We start from the raw sequence: 24,442 nt of genomic DNA, 5'->3' as shown, positions 1-24,442 counted from the left end.
TTAGAACTAGGTCATTTTATATGTGAGTGTATATTGTACTTCCCGCTGCAGAATGCACAAAAATGTGTGGCTATTAAACCATGGTGGTTTCTAAACAAAGAATATACAGTATATATGGACACTTAGGAGAAACAAAATGTTTGCAAATTCTCAAATCAGAAAAGCAACAAATGGTCAGAAGTTATTGTGTGACAAAGCCTACAGATGTCCAGAATCCCAGTTTCAGTGAAACCTCAACATTGGTGAAGATCCTGATTACAAATTCTTATACATAGCCCCTGCTATAAACATTTCTGGATTAAACTAGACTGCTCCTTTTCTTTGCTGTGTTTGCTCCTGCGGCCATCTCCAGTACATTTTCTCAGATTTGGAGGATGAGTGAAAAATTACAGTACATGAGGCACCACAGAAACATTATTTTAAGGTGTTGGGTTTATGAAAAGGAAGAGAGGACAGATCGAACTTTGGGTCAGTTATAATTGAAACGACAGTGTTCTTCAACCTATTAGTTGTTGATTGCCTTTTTGACCTGGAAGTCAAAAACAGAAGGGTTTTGACAAAGTTGTTGAAACATTTAAAGCATTTTAATATTTCTTAATCTAAGTAGGTTTTTCTGTAAAGGCAGCTAAACAAAAGGGGTACACTGAATTACATTGATGTTAGATCAAAGTATTACAGCAGTACTGCTACAGTTAAATGCTCTCAGCACTGCTAATCTAAAAATACTGTATAATATATATATACTATAGCATGATTCACCCAAAAGGCTTTTAAATGTGCTACAAACTGTACATACAGGAAGCACTACCATTAAAATACAGTCTTTTTTGCAATGATATTTGTCAGCTGTTTAACAGTTCATAGTGAACTACAGGGGAGTTTAGGGGATGAAGTGAAAAAGGATTATGTATCCAATGAATTTACAGGAATAAATTTAAGATAGATAGAATGTAGTTAGTATAACTAGACTGTGGCCAGGACACTAAAGCTAATATACTCTTGTAAAAAGTATAGTGGATTTTAGTCAGGAGATCTCAGTTTTATATCCCACCTCAAAAATTGTAGCTTCTGTACCCCAGAAGTCCCTAATGACTAGTGAGAGGCGTTTTGTCATTTCTATATATTAAAAGTCTTGTTTTTAATCAAGAATTTTTGATAGACATAATTTTATACTAGCATCAAGAGCCTTTAAAAATTGTCAATTTATTTATAATTGAAAATTTGGCATTTCGAATATATTTTTGTCTGCTCTTCGTCACTTGTACTGATATGTGTAGGGTCTGAACAAGCTATTCTGATAACACAAAAAGTTTAATATTTTCCTTGTTAAAATTAAAATAAATGAAGAAAATTGTTAGGATATCTAAGAGATATTTATCTAGCAAAAGAAGTGAAACATTGAATTAACCCTCTTGCTCTTTCCTTAAATTGAAATACACAAAACAAGTAAGCTCAGAATTTGATCTGTCAGTTCTGTTTTGGGTTGAAGACATGCATGTGAGTTGTGGGTTGGTATGAATGAATTCTCACCCCTATCCCAATGCTTTTATTCAAAGTTGTTCCTGCAGTTAGATACTAATCATAGAAACGGACAAGAATCTATCTCTTCAAAACTTTTCAGAGAAGAGTCATCGGTTTCAGAATGCTAGCAACTGTGGGAGCATCAGGGAGCAGTCACAGGAAAAGAAAGTGCTATACACTGCCCCATGATTGTAGAGAGAATCTGGTGTTGTGTACCTATGTGGAGTACCAAGTGGACTTCAGTTTGTTTTTTGAAAAACAGGCTTTGCAACCTCTGTTTTAAGAAATGCTATCTGGACATTAAGAAGTAATTATTGTTTTGAGGTAGGTCGTATTTTTGTTCTACCAACTTCGACAATGTCCTTTTAACTCAACTTGTACCTAGACAATGTAGGAGCCTAATAAGAGAGTATGATGTTGCATATCATATGTGCTACTCAGTACCAAGGGGATGTTACTACCGGGACAGTGATAGTCTAAAACAGTGGTTTTCAACCTTTCCAGATTGCTGTGCTCCTTTCAGGAGTCTGATTTGTCTTGCGTATCCCATGTTTCACCTCACTTAAAAAGACTTGCTTACAAATTCAGACATAAAAATACAAAAGTGTCACAGTCCACTATTGCTGAACAATTGCTTACTTTCTCATTTTTATCATTTAATTATAAAATAAATCAAGTGGAATATAAATACTGTATTTACATTTCAGTTTATAATATATAAAGCAATACAAACAAGTCATTGTCTGTATGATATTTTAGTTTGTACTGACTTCGCTAGTGCTCTTTATGCAGCCTGTTGTAAAACTAGGCAAATATTTAGATGAGTTGATGTACCCCCTGGAAGACCTCTGCGTCCCTCCCAGGGTACATGTACCCCTGGTTGAGAACCACTGGTCTAAAATGCCCTAAATACACTGTAGCAATTGCATTTAGTTGTGCACATTTTAAAGCTCAGTAATTAAGTTGACACCATTCCTTGTATCCTGGGATCTAACTTCACTTTTTTCTTTTGCCCTCATTTCTTACTTATTGATGAGAGGTAGAAATTAACTGTGTCTCTATAAGTACCAGTATCCCTAGAAGTATTGGATATACATGTGTTGTACATATGTTACACAGGAAGCTTATATTTACAAAAAACAAAAACAAACAAACAAAAAACAACCCAACCACCACCAAGGGCTAGATGCATAAAAATAAATAAAATGCATTCACAGACTGAAAAGTTATCTGAGAGGAGTGTTAATTTTTCTTGAAAACAGTTATTAAAGAGCTATTTCTTTCTTTGCTATAATGGAATGACAGACTACATGAATGGTTCTTTGGCACTGTGCTGCATCAGCAAACAGTCTTTATTTGATTTTCTGTGGCGTGTGCAGTGCTTTGTCTGTCTGTTCAGCAGCCCATGTGCAGAATCATAGGGTTATTTTTTTCTTACATTTCTTTTAAGACAAACAAAACAGAAATAGACTCTTCTGCTATGCTGTCGCTTTATCCTAGCACAATAGCCTATTCATGGCTGTCTCTTATCAAAAGTGTTTTTCAAGCAGAAATAGATGCACCCAAATTGCTCTGTGCCTGCAAAGGCAATCTGTATTTACTAGTGAATTTAACTATGCTAGTAATATAGCTGCATATTATAAAAGGCAGACAGGCTCATTAAAATACAAAGCTATGAAAATAAATATGTCCGATTTCTTATTTTTTATATAACATAAACGTGTGTTATGTACTGGGTGTACTTCAGGAAGCATGACCATGTCACCCTGTTCATGTATCACCTTTGATGCTGTGCTCCTTAATCATTTTTGGATTCAGTCTGAAGTAGCTCACCTGGTTTTCAGAACTCTCCACAGACTTGCTCTGTTGCACTTTTCTGATCGCCTATCTATTTCTCCTCCCAGTTATTCTGTCTGTATCTCCAGTCACAGAAAAAGGGTGGGGAGGATGCTGTGGAATTTTGCAGAGCTGACATGCATTAAAAAGCCACCATTTCCCTGAGATATTATTGTATTTTACTAAAAGAACTGATAGTATTTAGTGGCACTACAACTAGTAATAAACTTTTCTCTACCACTTCTTAACACCAATCATTGTAATGGTAGGATTGATAATCCCTTTCAATACAATCAACCAGGATCATCATCTTGAAATCTTGTCCTTCCTTGTCTTCTATGATTCTGTCCTCTTCTGGTTCTCCTCATACCTCTCTAATTGCTCTTTCAGTGGCTCCTTCAGAGGATTCTCTTCATCCTGCCTCCAACTTTCTATCGGAGTTCCATAGGGCTCTGTCCTTGGTCCCCTTCTTTTTTCTCTCTATATCTAATATTTGGGTTATCTCATCTGCATACACAATTTCAACTACTACCTCTATGCTGAGGATTCACAGATCTACTTACTTACTCCAGTCCTATCTCTTTCTGGTCAAACTAAAATCTTGACCTGGCTTTTTGACATCTTGTAGTGGATGTCTAGCGGTCAGTTCAAGCTCAACATGGCTAAAACGAAGATCTTAATCTTTAATTCCAAGCCACTTTCTCCCCACCTCCTTTCTCAGTCACTTTGATCACTGTGGTGATAGTCTCTCAATCTCTGTCATTATGGACAACATCAACATCCTGCCTGTCCACTCAGGCCTATAAAATTGGCATCGTTTTCTACTTGGACCTTGCTCTAAGTCGTTACATCCAGGCTGTCTCTCTAAATCTTGCAGATTCTGGCCGCATCACATCTCTAATATATGGCTTTTCCTGTCCAGCCACACATCTAAAATTCTTGTCCAGATTCTCAGAAATTCATGCCTCAGTTACTTCAACATCCTTCTCTCTGACTTTAACAAATTAAGTCTTGCCTCACTCGTGTCTATCCATTCAGAATGCTGCTGCAAATGTTCTCCTAACCCATGGTTTTGATCAAGTCACCAGTCTCTTTGCATTCCTCCACTGGCTTTCCCTTCTCTATAGCATCAAACTGCTTGTTTGTTTCAAGGCCCTTCATGGTCTATCTGCATCCTACCTGTGCTATCATTTACAGTCAAGATATCAACTCTCACCTCAAATCAGTCCATGTTGCCAGCCTCTATTGCCTACTTGTTTAATTTTCTAGCAAGCACCTTCATACTTTCTTGCATGATCCCTGTAAACATCCACAAAACTAATTCATTATGCTTCCTAAAACTCTCCTTTGCCATTATGTCTACAAAAATCTTGACAATGGTTAGGTTGCTGGTGTTCTAAGAGCACTGCTATCATGCTGATTAATATTGTGTCATTGTTTCCTTGTACTCCCCTGTCTGTCTATCTATATCAATCTGTTGGCTTCTGTCTTACGCTTAAATTGGCAGGCTCCATCTCTTTGTTCTACATTTGTACAGCAGCTATCACACTAGGATCCTGGCCCATGACTAGGGCTTCTTGATGTTATGATAATAAAAATAATGAAAAATAATATTGTCTTTGACCAGCTTTCCTCTGTGCCTCATGTCACATTTTTCCATAGTGGTAGAGAGCAAATGCTACTGATTAAAAGACACCCTGAATTATTTGTTTGTTTATTTATATTTTCATATTGATGTCTTGTAGCAACATCATAATGGTGAACCAATAACGTATGGGTCGAGTTTGCTAGAATATAGCACATCTGAAGATCTGGATGTCAGTGGGGGAAGTATGCTTCCCCACAGCTGAAATTCTCTTTGGGAGCCTTAAGTCTTAGCATTCTAAAAATGAAAAAATTATGTGTAGTCAATTAATTAAATAGTACTGGAATTTTAGTACTGCTCCAAAAATAATGCATTACCAATGTAGTAAGCTATAGTGTTTTGGACCATTACTACAGAATAATATATTTAATATAATAACCAAATTATTAACTACTCACACTTTGAGTTGCACCAAACACATATCTTTGCAAAGATAAGTAGCAACAAAGTTTTAAAATGATATGCTATGCCCAGTCTATGACGAAGTAATTAGCCCTAAAGTTTTACTCTTTAGTTTTTTCTGTAACAAACTCTTTGACACATCTTTATTTAAATATAAATATTAATGTTAACATTTCCAGAAGAGAGTTAATATTTCCAAGAACTCAGTATATCCAAATTTAGAGATAAATTGGCTATTGAGGGTCTTGCAAATTGTTCATGTTTAGTCCTATGGTAGAGGAAAGCCCCCCGTCTTGATATGCTTTATCCAGATTATGATACAACAATCCTAAATATCAACATTTGATTACATGAAAACCCTATATTACAACATGGAAACAGTTTTGTCACAGAAGACAAAATCTCAAAAGTGGCCAACCGCATTTTACATTTATCCATGGTTTTTCAGCAAATGTGCAGTTAAGGTTGCTTTTTTGGTGGTGTTTTTTTTTTAAAGGTTTACATTGTTTGCACTTAGATTGAAGTGCATGAAGATTACAGGACACTATTGAGTATAATAGGCTGTTCCTGCTTATATTTTTTTCCTGTTTGATAAGTAAGGGTTTGGAGATCTATTGTGTTCTCACATCTGTGAAAGAGGGAAAGTCTGCAAGGAAATGTTTACTATCTTTGGTTCCTTTGCTATACAGTTTACATATTTATTTTATTCATTCTCAGGACAGATTTTAATCTTTTTTTGTATTTCAAACACCATACCAAAGTCTCACCTGGATTACACATTGGTGGGTTTTAAATTAACATTTTATTTGATAAATAATTATTTTGTTACACTGTAATTATAATTTTCAGATTTTGCACCTTTTTATATTTGTAAAATATTGTTTAGCGTTTGGCTGCATGGTAGGTATTATATAATCCAATGTCATATGTGCAGTGTCAGAGTTCAGTGTATTCCAAATCCTATTTTATGTCACAGGGCATAAATGGATAAAACTCAGGGGAGATTTAGATGAAAGGTATCTCTGTAAGTTTGCAATACCATGGAATGATTGCAGTCAGCTTGGACTTGATGCCAGAGTTATTAATTTCCTGCCCTTGCAATATAAGGTGAATTTACTTAATTCAGGTGAGACAGAAAGAGGATGTGTTAGGAGAAGAAAATCACAATGGAGTAAGAGACCAGGAGAATGGCAGGAGAAGTACTATGGACTTGTGATTTATTGTTTTATTTCTTTTTGTAATACTTTTAGTTGTTCATGTGCCTAGAATACAGATACCTTATTTTAAAAATCCATAACAATAAATAGTACAGGGAGACGTATATTGGGGTTGTGTGAATTTTCCCCACCATCATAAATAGGTATAACGCCATTGACTTCCAATTATGCCAGTGACTGATTAGGCCCAGGACGACAGATATGGGCGTGGGGAGGGGGAGATGGAAGAAAGGGACAAGGGGAGATATATAAAGATAAGGGGCACAGACTGAGGGAGACAGAGAACAGGGACAGGGACATATAGATGGAATAAATTGTCCCAGATAGCTCTCTTAGCAATGCAGTGCTTCTTCAGTTTTAGCATCTTCTCCGTCCCTCCCTTGGCTTTCCATAGTTTAGGAGGCACAGGTGAAACAAGGTGTTTTATGTATATGCAACTCTCTCGCTCCCTCCTTCTGAATCATAAGCCATTGAGTCACTCACAGACAGATCACATGTACAAAGAGTCCTCATTATTTTAGGCTGTGATTAAGACTGAACCTAATCCACCATTGCCTTCTCACGTTCCTATATTCTTTCCTTCTACTCTTAATGTAATTAGTAACCAGGACAGCTCATCTGCAGTAGTTAATGCTTTGAATTTATCTTTTTATTCTACTCGTATCACATTGTTGTTTTGACTTGCGGTGTGTCTACCTAATTCTGTGAAAGCCTATATAAAAATGACATGAATTGAATGGAGTTTATATATGGACACAGATAAACTATGAGATTGTGACAGGGAGTGCAAACAGAAGTTTGCCAATTTAAGAGAATTTTCACGCTTCTATAATTCAACATTTCTTAGATCTAAAAACTAAAATGTTTTCAATTGCTCCATAACAGCATCTAATTGCTTTGCTATTTATAAAAAGGAAAATTAAAAACAAATTCTAAAGCACAGAAGTTCAAAAACCTGTTACTGTGCATGCCCAGCAACCTTTTACAATAATAATTTCATAATCATTTTTAGCTTGAGGACTGAGTGATGTGCATTTGTAGCAGCCATATTGACACAGTACAGTGTAAAGGAGCCATTACAGTCTTTTGGGTAATTAAAAGCTAGATGGAATGCTGAGAAATGATCCGTGCAATCTGACTGGCTGATTTGTTTGCTTTTTGTGGATTTAAATCATTTAAGATTTTATCATTTGTTCATGTGGGTTCATGTCTAAACCACCATGAAACCATATTTAGATCCAATATTATGTGAACTGAGCTGTCAAACTTTTGCTGCTTTTTGTGTATACTATATGTAACTTTTGCATCTCAGACCCTATTTCGCACTTCTTATGTACAAAGGTAATGTTCCATTGATCTGAGAGTGAGAACATATTTTATTTAGAACTTTCTAAAAAGTATCACACATATTCTCAGGCAGAGGAAAAGGAGCATAGACAAGTATAGACTTTTCCCCAGTGGTGATGGAGTCCCCAGTAGGTGTAGGGTTGGCACAACCGCCTCCTACACCAGTCTTCCCATAGTTCCCAAGATGTTTCAGGATGGGGAGAAGGCATGGCCAAAGAACACAGGTCTCTAGCTGTCCTCAGTTGGTGGATGGTCCCTTGGGGATCATTGCTCTAACACTGCATGTTAGAGTAATCCCCAGGCTCTTCTAACCAATGTCTCAGGCCAGGGCTGGACAGAGAATCAGCTATCTGTAACTGGCACCCAGACTGTCCCAATGCCTCTCTTGTGCTTAATTTGACCCTAAGTTACTACCTAAAACTGTTTATTACTGAGTTTTAGCAAGGCCTCTGGGGTTCTGTGGCACTTCAGAACCAATTTCTGTTGCTGCAGTAGTGAGCGTAGGGTTGTATTTTATAGATTCTGCTGCATTACTCCTGCAGTTAGGAAGTGTGTCTGCAAATTCCACTCTTGTAGAGTACAGTAACTATTTTATCATTTATTTAAATATCTTAGATGTATGTATTCAACTTTATCAACTCTCAGTCTTTTTAAATAAAAAATGAGAAGACTGAAGAGTGCCAGTGTATGGTACCATTGGCTTCTTAGGGGAAATGTGGCTTTTTGGAAGGAAAACAATGATTTCAAAACATAAAATCTCCTGCTTCTTACCTGATACCCTGTTAGTGTTAGTGAGCATCTCCAAAACAAACAAAAGAAGGGACAGGGTGGAGTTACATATGAAGTGGGATTTAAGTGAGGAAGAAGAATTTGCTTATTCATGCCAGATTTAAAGGCATTTCTGCAGTCATCCATTGATTAGACAATATTTTCTATGGCCACAGAATCAGGGTACAGTACTGGCCCTGAGTTTTGTCTCTTTTTATGTATTATTCTGAATACTCTTATACCTTAAAATAAGCTCAGCAATGCTATGCACAAATTATTTCCGGTATTATTGCTTCTGCTGCATCCCAAGGGAGATATTTTGTGCCACAAATACACTCTTCTGGATTTCCACCAGTTTTTCCCCTTTGGAGTTCTTCTCCAATGAAGCATGCAACTGTAGCCAAAATTAGCCTGAGGATGACTCCAGTCAAACAAGATTCTCTTCAAAACCCATCAGACCTGCTCCTAAACTGCATGTTGGGTAAAGCTCTTATGTTCCAGGTTTCACTCATTTGGAGGAAAAGTCCCTCATTTTGAATGACTATTATTATTTATTGAATGCTTTATTGAATTTACTGAATTTGCAGTCAGTGTGATTAGGATTAAATAAAGACATGGGACCAGCTCTTCAGCTGGAATAAATTGATTTAGCTTTTTTGAAATCACTGGAGTTGTGCCTATATACACTGACTGAAGAACTGACCCATCGAGTAGTTTGCGGTCTGAAACCCAGATTTGGAAATCTGTGTACCTGCACAAATTCTGAGTCCTGGAGTTTGCGCTGTACCCCTAGACTGAACTCCCATTGTTTACTATTTCTCTTTCTTTAAGTCCTCTGACTTGTAACTTGGTTTTGATGCATTCTACAGTATTTCATTCAGAACCATATTGTGAGTGTTGCTCCATCTGAACTGCTGAGTCTATAACTTTGTATGGTAGTTATTAATGGTCTTGCACACACACACTGACAGTAGTTACTCATTCCTTCTACCTGCTTTATTCTCCTCCCACTGCCCCCCAATCTTGCATATGTGGCAAAGCTTTTTGTTCATCAGGGAACGGCACTCTCTCCAAAAAATAACCCTCTTGTGTTGTAGTCAGGCTTTGGAATCTCACTAACTGGAGCAGTTGACATTTTAAACCTCTAACTGGTGATGCAAGGAAGCCAACTGCATGTACTCTAGTGGGTCAGGACCTACAAGTCTGAGCCTCTTAATCTGACCCTTGACAATGTCTTTGTGGGTTGACATTCACTATTTTATTTTCTTCTTATCTTTTTAATTGGAGTTGTTGTGCAAGTCTATTTATTAACACCAGGGGTTGAATTAAAAAGAAAAGAAAAGAAATGCAACTATTCCTGGATGCTTTGGCTCTCAAAGAAGCTTCTTTGTGGGGGTGTTAAAACCAAGCATGGAATCATTGTCATTGATAACTGTTCTGTCATATGTCATCATAATTTTAAGTAGGAACGCTGAAAAAGTTTTTTAAAAGAAAAGCTTCAGAATTGTGATAAAGTTAGCATTGTATTACTATGATTGACTTGATAAATAATTCAGATCATAAGGTATCATAAGGAATGCAGTAGTAAATCCCGTGCCACATGAACTTGCTGAGGGGAAAAACGGACCTATTAAATTGTCTGTATAGAAGTTGCAGTCAGTGGTATATAAACAATATATTCTATAACAACCTGTTCGTTGCTCAAGTTTTTCTTGGCAGGAGCTGTCACATTTCTATAGTTATTAGGAGGAGCTATTACTATTATCTCCAGTCTCTAAAGTAAATAGGTTTAATCCTGAAGCAGATCACCAAATAATGGGAACATGCAGTTGTACTTCACTGAATGAATTATTTCATCACTCAACGGCCATTCCTACAATGTGCTAAGGAGGGACTGAGAATTGTGGCTTTCATTCTTACATTCAGTAAGATGAAAATGTTCATTAAAGAGTCTTCTCCCCAGAATCAGAAAGGTTCATTAAGGACTGGAGTTTTTCTGAGATTCAGTAGCACATGCTGTCTGTATGCAGCCAGGCACCTCATTCAGTTGTTCTCCAACATACAGGACATTGGTCATCTGTCAACCAGATCAAGGTGTAACAGGGTCAGACTAGATGGTTACCAGAGAGTGCTAGAAGGCCAGTATTTCAGCCCCAGGCTCAGCAAGTCCCTTTTCTCCTGATAGCTGAGCAGGGAGTATGCCAGGTTAATTAACACACCTGGAGCCAATCAAGGCCCTGCCTAGGACTTGTAAAAAGCCTCCTCTCCAGAGAAAGGGTGTGACTGGAGTTGTGAGTGTGAGGTGAGATACCAGAGTGTATGAGCAGGCAAGACACTGGCAAGAGCCAAGAGGGTTTAGAATAAGGAGCAGAACGCTGGCAGAAGAGAACCCTACAGGTACAAAGACTGGGGGAGGGAAAAACCCAGCCCAAAGAGGGCAAAGGACCTTTCCCAGGCCTGGAGGCCTAAGGGAAGAGACCCTGCCAGAAGGGAAGGATTGAACTGGACATTGGGTTTGGGCACTACCATGCTCTGTGGACCTGTCAGGGGTCAAGAACCTTCCCAGGCAAGAAGGGCCAGGAAGGGCCCCTGTCTGAGCAGGGTATGGACATTAAGTCAAGGGGAAGCAACCCAGGGAAACTAGCAGCTTTCCTAAAGACACAATGTGAGGCTGCTACTTGTAAGGTCCCTGGGTTGGGGCCCAGTATTGAGGATGGGACTGGGCCCCCCTCCCCACCTCCTTCTGGCCATTCACTGGAAGGGCAAGAGTCCCAGTGAAGAGGCAAGGGCCTGTGAGAACCAAAGACAGGACCGAGAGTCAGCAGGGAGTGGCCATCTTAGAGAGGCTGTATTACCCTTCCCAACAACTAGAGGGTGGAAGAACACTAAAGGGTGAAGCAGTTCCCTGACCTACTACTAGAAGGAAGCGCTGGACCCACCGAGATAGAGGAAGAGCTTTGTCACAAAGGATTAAGAAGACTCAAAAATCCTGTCAAACTGTAAACAGGTGGTAACTCATTGTCAATTTAGGATGGACTAAGACTGTCAGCCAATGGTGTGGCTAATAAATAACTCGGCTTTAGCCCTCGTTGAGGAGAATCTTAACTAAGTTCAAGATAGTATAGTAAAGAAGTTTTAAGGTAGGTTGAATCAAGCCCTCAAATATATGTCAGAGAACCAAAGATCCTTTCCTTATTATCCTCTCTCTCTTTCAAATAATCTAGGGGATTTGAGTCCCATTGATCCCCCCTTTGATACAATACCTCTAGTAGAAGGTGACCATATATTCAGTCTTGTTGAGGCTCTTCCTTCAAAATGCCTTGGTTTCTTCTGGTAAATATGAGAATCTGTCATCACAGACAAATAAGTAGCTGTGATTCACAGAAGTTACTGACAGAATTCAGTATTCTTGATTCCCATTCCCAGGAGGATGCCATCTCCTCTTTTGAAAAATCCCTTAAAATGCTCCTGGATTTGTGATACCATCTCTCACTTGAGCTCCATAAACTCAGTTGTTCCAGTTCCAAACTCAGAGTAGTGGTATCCAGGTGATTAGGGAGAAACAGACTGATCCTCAGTCTCAAGAAGCTGAACCAGTGCTATTTGTCCTCAAATCCATTTCCAGTTGTAATCTAAAAATCAATGTTCATGATCATCCACTCAGGGGATTTCTTAGTATCATCTGACCTTCCAGATACATGTATTTTGTCCTTGTGAAATCTCTAACCACACTTCACCAGCAGTGTTTCTATTTCACCAAAGAAGAATTTCCAACCCTACCAACCTAACTCACAGTTGCACCATGAGTACTGACCACAGGGTTGCTCATAGTGCCAGCACTCAGGAGAGAATGAAAGCAATGGCACTTTACCTGGTCCCTCACTTCACCCTCATTGATTGGTTGATTTCTTATGCTTGGCGACTACTACAGATTACACAGAGTTAAAGCAGCTGGGGCCTATGCCCCAGACTGGAGAGCTGTCAAGAGAGCAGCTTGGAGTCTGGTCATTTTCTATGCACAAGTCCTAAGCTAGTGTTCAGAAGAGTTGTTACTAAGGGCAAGAGATGTAATTTGTCCTTGCCATTAGGAGCCAAATTAGGCTGCTTTGCAGTGGCTGACTAAGATGTTACTTTTTTTGATTCTCCCGTATTGTATTCGACAATCTAAGATTTCATTTTAAAGAGTCTCTAGCCCACCTAGTTATGAAGGTAACTTTCAAATTGGGAAGCAGGTATAAATCAGTGCAATGATGTGTGCCTGAGTATGCAGGCAGCCTGAGTAATAGCTTTGAAAACTGTGAACCATTCCTTTTATTCTCATTCTGACATCACGTGTGGGGGAGCTTGGGGAGAATACGACTTATTTTTTTCCAAGCCGACCACTGTTGGCCAGAGACACTGTGAGGAACTGTCCAGCTTTGTGCTTTCAGGAAGCATGCAATTGCATTTAATGCAGACTGCCTTGCAGCATTAATCGTTCTTTCAACTGAACATTGTGATGAAAAGGGAGTCCAGGGAATGCAAAACAGCACAAAGGCACAGGGTCTTGGCAGAGCCACAAAATTAGTATGGATCTTGGGTATCTGTTGGTATGGGGGGAAGAAATCCTGCCTCTTCCTCCGATGGGAGAATGTGTAGGAAGTTCAGAGTTCCCTGTCCCCTACATGAGTGTGGCCCATGCAGGGGGTGAGATGACTCTTAGTAAAGAGAAGAAGACAAGCTTTTAGCTGTTGTTGTCTCCTTTACATGTTGCTCACTTGGTATTTTCCAAGAGCACGTTTGACTTATGTTTTCCTCTGGTAATAAATTTTACTCTTATTAATAGTAGGAGCAAAGGTTTTATGCAGAATTAAATTAGCTGTTTAGAAATAATGATGAGCTTTTTAAAGATTCTATTGGGAATGAAGCTAGTGCTACTCTGGCCACTATTCAGTTAGTTATGAACCTAAAACTGCTGAAAAATAGGCAGGACTGCCATAGGGGAGGAGCAAAAGTGACAGTGTTGCCCTAGCCCCCCCATTCGAGAGGTCCCCCAAATCGAGTGGCACTGTGACCTGGCACATAGTCACAAGGAGGGGCAGCCAGGCGGTGCTACAACATTGCCTGGAGTGTGGAGCTGGACCCAGCCCTGCAGGACAGGAGCTGCCACTGCAGGATGAAAGTGAGGAGGGCTCACTCTCCAGCCCTCCTCACCAACTCTCCCTGAGGCCACCCCTCAGTGGTCATTTTTTTGGAAGGGCAGGGGGGCCTCAGTTTCAGATTTTGTCCCAGGCCCCCCAAAATCTCTGTGCAGTCCTGAAAATAGGAAGCCCAGGGAAATGCCTAAGGCCAAGACCTACAAATACTTATGCACAAAAATAGTCCAACTGAAATAAAAAACTGAACACGTCACTGCTTCCAGGATCAAGGCCTAAGTAGTAAACGAATAAAAACAAAAACTCAAGTCAAAATCAGCATTGGAGAAAAAAGTCCTTTTTAGTAATACACAGTAATATAGAGTGAAATAGCACATTATGAAGAACTTTACATGCAACACCACCATACATTCCATTGTAAACCCACCATAAAACAATAAGATGAAATACCTAGGGTTTTTTTAAATAAGAAGTGAAAATTAATTTAATTAGGAATTAATTAATTTAATTTGATTTTTATTTTCTTTTAGGATCAACAGTAGCTAAGGATTATTTCTTGAAAGAAGTATTGAGAAAGCGGAAGCTTTAACATCATCAAAAATACTCCAGACACACAGGCTTAGGCTTCTTTTATATCACCCTTAGATCTTATTTTGTTGGGGTTTTTTGTTTTGTTTTTGTGGTGGGTTAGTTGGGTTTTGTTTTGATTTTGTTTGAGGTTTGGGGGTTGTTTGGATTTTCTGAGGGGCTTTTGGCTAAATGTGACACATTTTATTGTCCTAAACCCACCCCTTATAAAAAAATATTGGAGTCTTGAATTAATCAAAATCACCTAGATCCACTTAAAACTCTCCTAGTAATCATGTTGGCAAAGCCAAAGCTGATCAACCTCATCTCTCCATCTGTGGAGCGGTTCTAACACTCTGTAAAGATGCCAGTGTTAGGTATTCATGTCATGCGGGTGATCTATTCACTTAGTGTTTCCTTGTGTCACAGACAGTTATGGCTGCTCAGAATTTGTAGAATTAATAGCAAAATCAAAAGAGGACAGAAGTCACAAAGCAGAAAGGGGACAAAAACACCGTGCAGTGTTGCTGTCTCTTAGGCATCCCACAGAGAGAATTCTGTGTGCCAATCAGCAGAAACCAGTTAGCTGTTTATTTCTACTTAGAGTTTCCAGTTTCATTTCAACTGCCTGACGTCATTTTAATCCATTTTATATGGCATTTTAGATGTGTGAAAGTAACTCACTCTCCTTTCCTTAACATTTCTGTCTGTCTAGAAAATGTAAACTCCACAATTTATAGATATAGTGGGGAAGGATTTTGTTTGCAGTAGACCCTTGTTACATTTTTCTATTTCTTTTGCTGATGTGAGAAGGTTCTGACCTATTTTTCCTACTACATAGTAAAATTTTAGTGTTGGTATTAATTCTAGAATATCTAATTCTAAATGAGGTTATGTTGATTAGAAGACAAATTTTAGCTTTGTACCAGACTGGCTGACTACAGGACCAGTTAGTTTTAAATAGATAGCCAGGGACCATATCACGAACTGTCTTGTACTAGATGAGCACTGTGTTTCTACACTCTAGGACTGAATTTATTCCTTTTAAAAATAGTTAGGATAGACAGGAAAGAGAAATATTTTGTACTTTATTTTATCTTTCTTTCACTGCCAAGTTTTTCCTATTTATCTGCAGCTCTGTTGTGACACCCTACAGTCATTGCGATATAACAACTTCAGACAAGAAGCAGCACAAAGTAGAGGTTTGCAGGTGTGGGTGGTGGCTGGGAAGGGAGACATGAATTCTCCGTAGCCACAATCTTCCAGTTTCTTCTATTGAGGCATCTGCCATATGCAATGAGGGATGTTCACCTCATTGCTCTGGAACTCCTGGCTTATCTGGGGGCACCAGATAGAAGATCATCAGTATATTAATGCATGCAGCCATTGTACTGGGCAAGCAAGGTGCATCTAACAATTTATTCATAACAATGCTGACACTACCTGTATTACAGAAATAATAACAACAAAGAGCCCTGAGTAATAACTTCTCCTTAGCGTTCTTTGTACTGTACTTGCAGTATTCTTGCAGTATGCATTTATATACTGTATATAAATAGATAGATACAAAAACCCATTCCATCTTCCCAAAGAGAGATGCTGTTTTATTCTGACTTCAGAAAATTAAATGCTTATCCATCTGTGGAATTATTTTTGAATGAATATGTTTGTAGACTTTGATTAGCTGTCTTATTGTTGACTGTTTTGAAACATTCTGTGTATTCACAATTGTTTTGTTCTTGCTACAGCGGAAATACAGCACACTGTGTATTTTTCTCCTTGCTGAGGTCTGAGGTGACCTAATAATATAAAATATCCAAAAGATTGGTAATTACAAAGGTTTCATAGGGAAAGCATCACATTATCTGGAAGATCATCTATGCTTCAAAAACGTGTGTTGTGGGGGGGAGAGACCGAATTCTTTGGATCATTGGATACATTATTTCTCATCTGTTTATGGTTCTGCCCTGCTTTTAGGTTTTAGAGTACACTAACTATGTCAATGAAAGATTTTTATGTGCTTCTGAATCTCTATGACCTGAACAAATCTGGTTTTATTAAAGATTTCTTTGTGGAAGGAAAGAGGGAAGTAGTCTGGTTTGGTCAGGTGGATGGAGAACTTCAAGCCATATGGGGTGGACCTCAGGCCTCTAGTAACCTATTTCTTAAAATATTCTTCTGACAAGTCTTTCTATGTGCTTGTTTCAATTAGCTATTGGAGGAAGGCTGTGAGATAACTTCTTGTTTTTCAGTTCTGTTCCCACTATGAAAAAGCTCAGAAACAGACCTTTGGGAGCAAGGTAGCAATCTGGATCCCAAAACATGTTTCACATATAAATATATAAATAGAATACAACAAAAGCTGACCTTGAGCTTAAAATGCTGTACATACGTGCCTTTTGCATTGAGCAATGGTTTCTCTGGCAAACAAAACCCAGCTATGTTAGTACAATTTTCTAAACATCTTTGCATAAACCTTCTTCACCCATCAATAAATGGATTAATGTTCATAAATTACAGGGTTTGAAGTGGGGTTATGCAATTTTGGTGACATTTTCATGTATGAAAAGCATTTAGATGTAACTAATTTTCTTCAGAGACCTGGGGGTGGGTTTTCTGTGGATGGGTTTGACTGACATCACTTATCCAGTGAATAATTTTCCTTGGTGGATCATTTATCTTGTAAAGAACAGATGGTTTTCAGAAACTTATTAACTAAAGCTGCATTTTTGTCATAGGAGACATGGGTTCTTTGGTGTTTTTTTTTTTTATAGCATTTAGGACTTTTGACATTTTGCTTTTTGTGCCCATGGGCAAGTGGATGAAATAAACAGTTTCAGTGAGAACCTTAAGAAGCTGCCATGTTAAACTCTGGATTATAGGGAAGATTAAGGCAGATAAGAAACTCTCAAAGGCCCTAATTCTTCAATCAGATCCCCATGGATGGACCGTTGTGCCAGAGCAGAGCCCCACTGACTTCAGCAAATCTTGCTTGGCTGCTCAGGGAATGAGACCAGTGTCAAGGATCTTCCCTGGGTCTTTTGCAATGTAATATGTTATCCATCTTACCACTGAACCAATAGACTGGCCAGCCAACATTCTCTTGATTTAGTATAATTCATATAACTGATCAATTTGTTACAGTTCTGAAAAATTAGGGTAAAAATGGCATTTAGAATATGATCAGTAAAAATCCCCTCACAGACATGGTGATGGCAGCTGTATAAAATAATAGACAGACAGATGCAAAGGGTGGACTTCTTTGATATGGTTTGTGAGCTCTAATGGGTTTTCTAAGTTTGATTCAGTTTCTAAGTTTGATTCAGTATTTAGCTGAGACACTCATTTTCCAGACCTGAAGAAGAGCTCTGTGTAAGTTCGAAAGCTTGTGTCTCTCATCAGCAGAAGTTGATCCAATAAAAGATATTACCTCACACTTCTTGTCTCGCTAATATCCTGGGACGAACACAGCTACAACACTGAATATAAAAGTGGTTGTACATATGAAGATGTAATTGCAAATAAAATGTGTCACTAAATTCTGTTCCATTTTTCTTCTCTTCCTGCTATTGGGCAACAAGCAAAAAGTATAGGCTTTTGTGAAATCTGTCCTTACCTTTGGTAACACAACCATGCCTCACATCCTGGCCTCCTCCTTTGTTTCTTTCCTCAGCTTTGGTCACTCCACTATTGAACCTCTCCCTCATGAATTTAATGTTTTAGAACAGATTGTTTGGACTCTCTCATTATCTAATCATCAGATTAATTGGCAATTATTTTATGCTTTTGTTTAAAATAGAAATACTAACATGCAGTACAATAAATGAACTGAAATCCATTGTTGAGAAAGAGAATGATGATAAATATCCAGGTACATGAAATACATGGGCTAGAAGAAGATAATGAGGTCCTGTTCTGGCAGAAAGTGACTCTTAATGTTTGCTACAGATGTTCATGTGTGGCAAAGCACCATTTTCATAACTTTTTGAGTGATGTCAGTGTGAACCTCTCAAACCTGTGTGTTTCCTCCTCCTGAGTATGTGCCTATGTCTCTTATTTTAGAGAATCATAAAAATATATAACCTCAATTCCACTGATCAGTTATTTTAAAATCTTTTTAAATCCAAGCAGTCATATTGCAGACTATACCATTAAAATACAAATTCTCCATGGAGAGGGAATCAAAGTATCAGCTCCCCCTGCTGGCTATCTGGAACAGGCGGCGGTAGCTGTTGCCTCTTGCTTGCTTTCAAGACTAAAGCTAATTGATACCATTGCTAGGCCATAGCTTTTGTTCCCTTGACTAGTGTAGAATAAGATTACACACTCCATCCAGTTAGATAACTGATATTAAAGCTATTTGAAGAAATGAAAAGCCACCTGAGTGTTCTCTAGATAAAATGTCTTGGGGCTATATATTTTCTGAAGTTAAAAGCCCTAATGATGTGTTGGATTGTAAGTTTCTTAGCAAAAAGAAACCCCTCACTGCGCATGGGGTCAGTGACAGAGACTGAACTTCCAAATTGCTCTTTTTGCACAAGTTCTGAGAAGGCTAGTTCAGAGTGTAGAAGAGAAATCTTGTCTGCTTTTGAGTTCTGCTGCTGAGAAATAAGAGAGAAATAACTAAGCAGTGTCTTAATTTCCCCATGGGACAATGTAGAGAATTTATTTCTAGAATGTTCTTAAAATACAAGCTCAGTTTGTGAGTTTGCACAGAAAACAAAGACGCTCTCCCCTCTTTATACAGGAGGGGAGAGAGGTCAGGTCACCCACAAGAGCAGTCCCTGTACTTCCTGCATTCTGGGAAGCACAGGGACTGTTCACTTCTGCCTTTCTTAGGAGCAGGACCCTGAGAAACAGTTGGGACATGGCTCCATGTCCCCTTCTAGCCTGTGGATACAGGGCTGGTGGAGTGATGGAGCAGAATGCTCACTCCCTGTATGCAAGGAGCAACCTGGAAAGATTGTGCCAGCATGAAGTCCAATCACTCTGGTATCTCTCCTGGGGCACTGTGACCCTGCACCATCCCCCACACAGGGCTCTGACTTAAAAAGCCAAGATCTCGGCCAAAATATATTTTCTATAGGTAAATTCAATCTTTATGGATCCCCATAATTTGTCTCTCATTACTCCTAAGGATTGGACCCTAGAGAACTCCCTCAAAGATTTCAGAAGCTTCTCGGCTTTGTATTTTAGGTTCTGTCATATGTAATATAATATATCAAGTATCTTGTTGCCAGGATATCTTAGAGACAAGTTTCCTTGTGGGTGGATTTCAGTTCTCCATCGCTAGCACTAAAACTAACAGTTCTTTCCATCTGCATGAAAGTCTTTACAGAGCAAAAGAATACTTTTAAAAATGTGGAAGCCTGTTAAGTGTTTAAACATTTGAATATATTTATAATGTGGATTCTAGCTTGTTTAATTGTTTCCTGTTTCTGCTAGTTAGTTTGTATATATTTCTATGAGTCTTTTTCAAATTTGTCAGACAATGCAAATAGCTTACATAAAATATTCTCATGCATAAGAGCTATAGTACCTGATTAATATATGTTCTATGTTCTCCTAGAAAGCCCTAATCCTGAAAACACATCTGCATGTGTTTAACTTTAGGCAAATGAATATTACTGTTGACTTCAATGGGACTAGTGACATGCCTAAAGTTAAGCACATGCAGAAGTGTTAGCATGACCAGAGCCTTATAAAATACGTTATTGCTTCTATGTCTGATTTCAGTATTTGAGGGGTGTCACACTGGCTGGATGGGTGGGGGGAGCATTTATTATATTATTTAACATCAGGATGTCAAAATCATAATAATTCATATGAGATATGCCGTGTCAGGTACTGTTAGAAAGGCTATAATGTGCTAAGTAAGATGATGATGTTTAGGTTCATGTGTTATATGTGTAATGGAAGTTATGGATATGTTTGATATATCTGTATTTCAAACTGTGCTGTGTCTGGGCGACACCCCAGACAGGATGGCTGCAGCACTAGCCCGCTTAATGGCTCATTAAGGAAATTCTCAGGTACAATGGGCCCAGGGAGAGAAGCCAGGGATATACTTGATGAGTCACCAGGACTTACTCATGTGACTCTGGACTCCATCTTATTCCTGTAAAATTCCACAAGCAGCATGGCAAAGGCCAAAGGACATAAAAGGCAGCTGCACGACATCCTTTTGGCTTTAGTCTGTTTTCAGTCGTCTCCAGCCTTCAGCCATCTACCTATCTCTGGATCAACACATCTATAACTGAACTGAAGCTGTGAAACAAAGGACTGAGGCCCATCCAGGTATTGGATGTACACCAGAGGGACTATACAAGCCTGCTAACTCCACAATTCTATTAGAAACTTGATATATAAGGACTTTCAAATCAATTGTATTTGTCTGATTGCTTTAATCCTTTAACATTTCTCTTATAGTTTGTTTCTTTCTTTTTATAATAAACCTTTAGTTTTAGTTACTAAAGGATTGGCTGGCAGCATGGTGTTTTGGGTAAGATCTAAACTGATATTGATCTGGTACTCTGGCTGACCTTTTGGGGTCAGGAGAAACCTTTTTGGTAAAGAGCATAGAGTTTTAAATAACTGGTCTCTTTACTGGACCTAGTGGCCGATTGGGAGCCAGAGACTGAAATGCAGTAAAGGGGGCTATGTATATTTTTATTTTGGCTTCTTGATAACCAGGGTGGGGAATCAGAAGCACTGTTTGTGGCTGGTTGGGAAGTCTAACTTTAGTGTCACCCACCAGTGCTGGGAGAATCTGCTCTCCTTTTACAGCCTGCCCTGACCTTGGCATTTTCAAATGGCTACCCTAGGCATGGACGGGCCACAAGGAGTACTTCACTTTTCATTAAAAATGTGTATTGGGTGTACTTTTGTAACATATATACTGTATATAACACACAGCAAAAGAATGTGATTGTATGGGATGCAGTGTTTGTTGCAACTAGTTTGAAGTGACTGCATTACTCATGAGTAGGCTTGGTAGGATTCTATTTTAGCCTATAACTGTCAGTAATTGTCGATTTCAGCTGACACGCTGAAATTGATGAAAAAAATACAAGTTGGTGACAGTGAGCATGCCTGCAGGGACTGGATGTCACCAGCTCTGCAGCTGTGAAGGGAACCCTCTGCAGCTCCCATGATCCTTAGATCCTTCACAGCAGAGCTGCAAAAAGCCCCCCCGCGCCACCTCAAGACTGATCCCTGTAGGCACAAGGTGTGGGAGGAAGCAGATTAAGACCCTGTCTACACTTACCTCAGGGATTTGGCAGCAGTCCACGGGAGTTAAGCAAGCTATGCAAAAACTTTGCGTAACTCCCGTTGACTTCTGGGCTCCTCTTCTGCGCTGCCGTCTTCACTGCACTGCGCCGACGGGATCCACATTCCCATCGACGCAGCACTACACCACTTGTGAAGGTGGTCTTAGTGGGTCGATTTCTAGATTGACTGAGCGGGTCTTCACTGACTGCTCAGTCGATCCAGAGCAATCGATCTGATGGCGGTGACTTTGCCGCTGGCCGTCAGTGTAGCCGTAGCCATAGAGTGATTACTTTGTGAAAAGCTTTTTCACAAAAAGATCACCCTATATCGGCTCTATCAGTTCTCATCCTCAAAGGAAATCTGCACAGCACTTTTGAAAGCCAAGCCTGAGAATTTAAATTCATAACTTTGCTATATATAAAAATTGTGGAGTGACTAGAGATACTGGATTTATGGCTTATAACAACAATCTGTAACCCACTAACAATCTCCTCTCCAGCTGCTTTTCCCGAACCCTTCTCTTCCTTTCTTTCCTATGACCGAAGGGTTGCTAACAGGTCACTTTACCTTGAATGGTCCCTTGAAATATGCGTTATCTATTTGTGCCTAACAACCAAGGGGGTTACATCTTCTATTTAACACTGACGCTCTGAGTTAGTTTCCCAGACTCGAAAAAGAACAGTGTAAACTTGAAAGGTTGTCTCTCTTGCCAACAGAAGTTGGTCTAATAAAAAATATTACCTCACCTCTTTTGTCTCTCTATTATCCTGGGACCAATATGGCTACAACACCACTGAATAGAAAACCTGAATAGTTTCTGTCTATCTGAAATGGTGGTCCACTGCCCCAAGGTTGCATTGAAAAATAGTTTACATGCTGTTTCTATGGTATTATATAATTTGTAGCTAAAGTTAGGTGTTCTGGTACTTTCTGAAAGTCTACCCTGTAGTTTTCTACAAAAGGGTTTCCCTTAAAAGATGTTATGGGCACATAGGTATAGACTACATAATTACAGTTGTATTGAGGTTTATACTTATGGAGGGACTTTAGTCTTGCTTTATCATATATTGACCACACACAATGAAACATTATGGACTTCATCCTGCAAAGGGAACCACATAGATGCCCCTGCCGAGACCCATTTGCAAGATCAGGGCCATAGTGGATTACAGCAAGTGATTCCTGTGGTTGGGCAAATGGAACATTTGATTGTGCTTGAATATGATCCATGAATATATATGCTGACTATTTCTCCAACTAACATTTCTAGGTATAGTACCTAGCAGCCAAGCACCAAGCATTGTGATGAGCTCCATATAATATGAGAATACAGTATATTATACTGGATATAGTAATGGGCACATTCGTTTTCCATTAGGTAACAATTAGAAGAACATTGACTTTTTATGTCATGATTCGAAAGAAATATACTAGGTCCAGATCTGTATCTTCTTAACCTCACATGTTCAAAAATCATTATCCAATGGCTAATTCTTCTAATAGATTATTCTAGGACATTGTTTGAACATAGCACAAATTCTATTTATTAGTGTTCTCATTACAATTAGTAATAAAGAAGCAAATGAAGCCTTGCCTATATTACACTTGTTGCAAGGAAAAGAAAGTGCACTTCTATCTCTTGTGCTTATCTGTTTACTGCACAAAGAGCCTGTTTCATACGGTGAACTGCTGAAGGTTAACACGAAGCCCACGTCTATTCTTTGATTGTTTTTGGAGTGGTGTGAGCTGTCCTCCAGAGGAGCTGGCAAGTAGTGAACATGGTTTTCCTTTTTTATAGGTGGAGATAAGTAGTGATTAATGAAAAATTAGTACCTTGTTCATTGACCATTTAGCATTTACTGCTGCTAACCTTCACCTCACACAAAACCAGTGGAATATAATTAGTTGTTGAGGTTATTTTCCCACATCAGTGACAAATTATTAGTCTGATTTGCACTAATTTTACATTTCTTACCATGTTCTGAATGGCCATAAGATCACTATGGGCATCTTAAAAAAGAGCTGATTTATCATCCGCTAATAGTCAGCCCAACATTCCCAGTAAACTTATAAAAAGGGATCTGAATTTGAAAAGATGTAAAAATCACTAATAATTTAAATCTTTCTAGGATCTTTGGATATAACAGTTAATGATTTGCTGTGGGTGTAAATATATTGAAAAAGAGGAATTACTAAGTGCTTAGCTCAAGAAAACATCTCTGCTGAGGATGGCACTTTGGCTCATGCCCAAAGTTGAACACTTACTTAAGTGCTGTTGTGTATGGGGAAGGACTTAAGTACTTCTGGGCCTGAGGTTGAACTATAATATGTTTTCTTCTCTCATACTGTGCCTTCCACTGTCAGCTGAGAATGTGTTAAGGAATACAATTCTTGTCATTAGGAGATTTAGAATATTTTTTTTTGTAAAATGCCGTTTTTTCCTCTCTTCTCCAGTCCCCCCTCCTCCCCCCGCATTTTAAAGTGTCTATGAGCCCCTCTGCCAAAGCCTATTCTGTCCAAGATGAGAAGGAAAGAATCAAAGATTTTTTTTGAAATACAAGATAAACACTGACGTTTCTTTCCATTTTCTGCTCTTTGTGGCTATTTCCTTGTGGCAGAGGCAGCATACATGGGTACCTTTCATTTGCTAGTCTCCCATTCTCTTAACCCATAATGATGGATTTTGCATTGGTATGCCTACTCAGCGTAAAGCGTTTGAGCCAGTTTGAATT

The 24,442-nt window shown here is 38.9% G+C and overlaps 1 protein-coding gene across 1 annotated transcript in view; it reads left to right on the top strand.

Moving 5' to 3' along the window:
• Positions 1 to 24,442, top strand: part of SDK1 (sidekick cell adhesion molecule 1) — a 640,423-nt gene that overhangs the window by 421,877 nt on the left and 194,104 nt on the right. The window lies entirely within an intron of this gene.

Source organism: Emydura macquarii, unplaced genomic scaffold (genome assembly GCF_026122565.2).
Source record: "Emydura macquarii macquarii isolate MOO-44397 ecotype Brisbane River unplaced genomic scaffold, CSIRO-AGI_Emac_v2 contig_1348, whole genome shotgun sequence".
Lineage (NCBI taxonomy): Eukaryota > Metazoa > Chordata > Testudines > Chelidae > Emydura > Emydura macquarii.
This window is presented reverse-complemented; position numbering and strand designations above follow the sequence as displayed.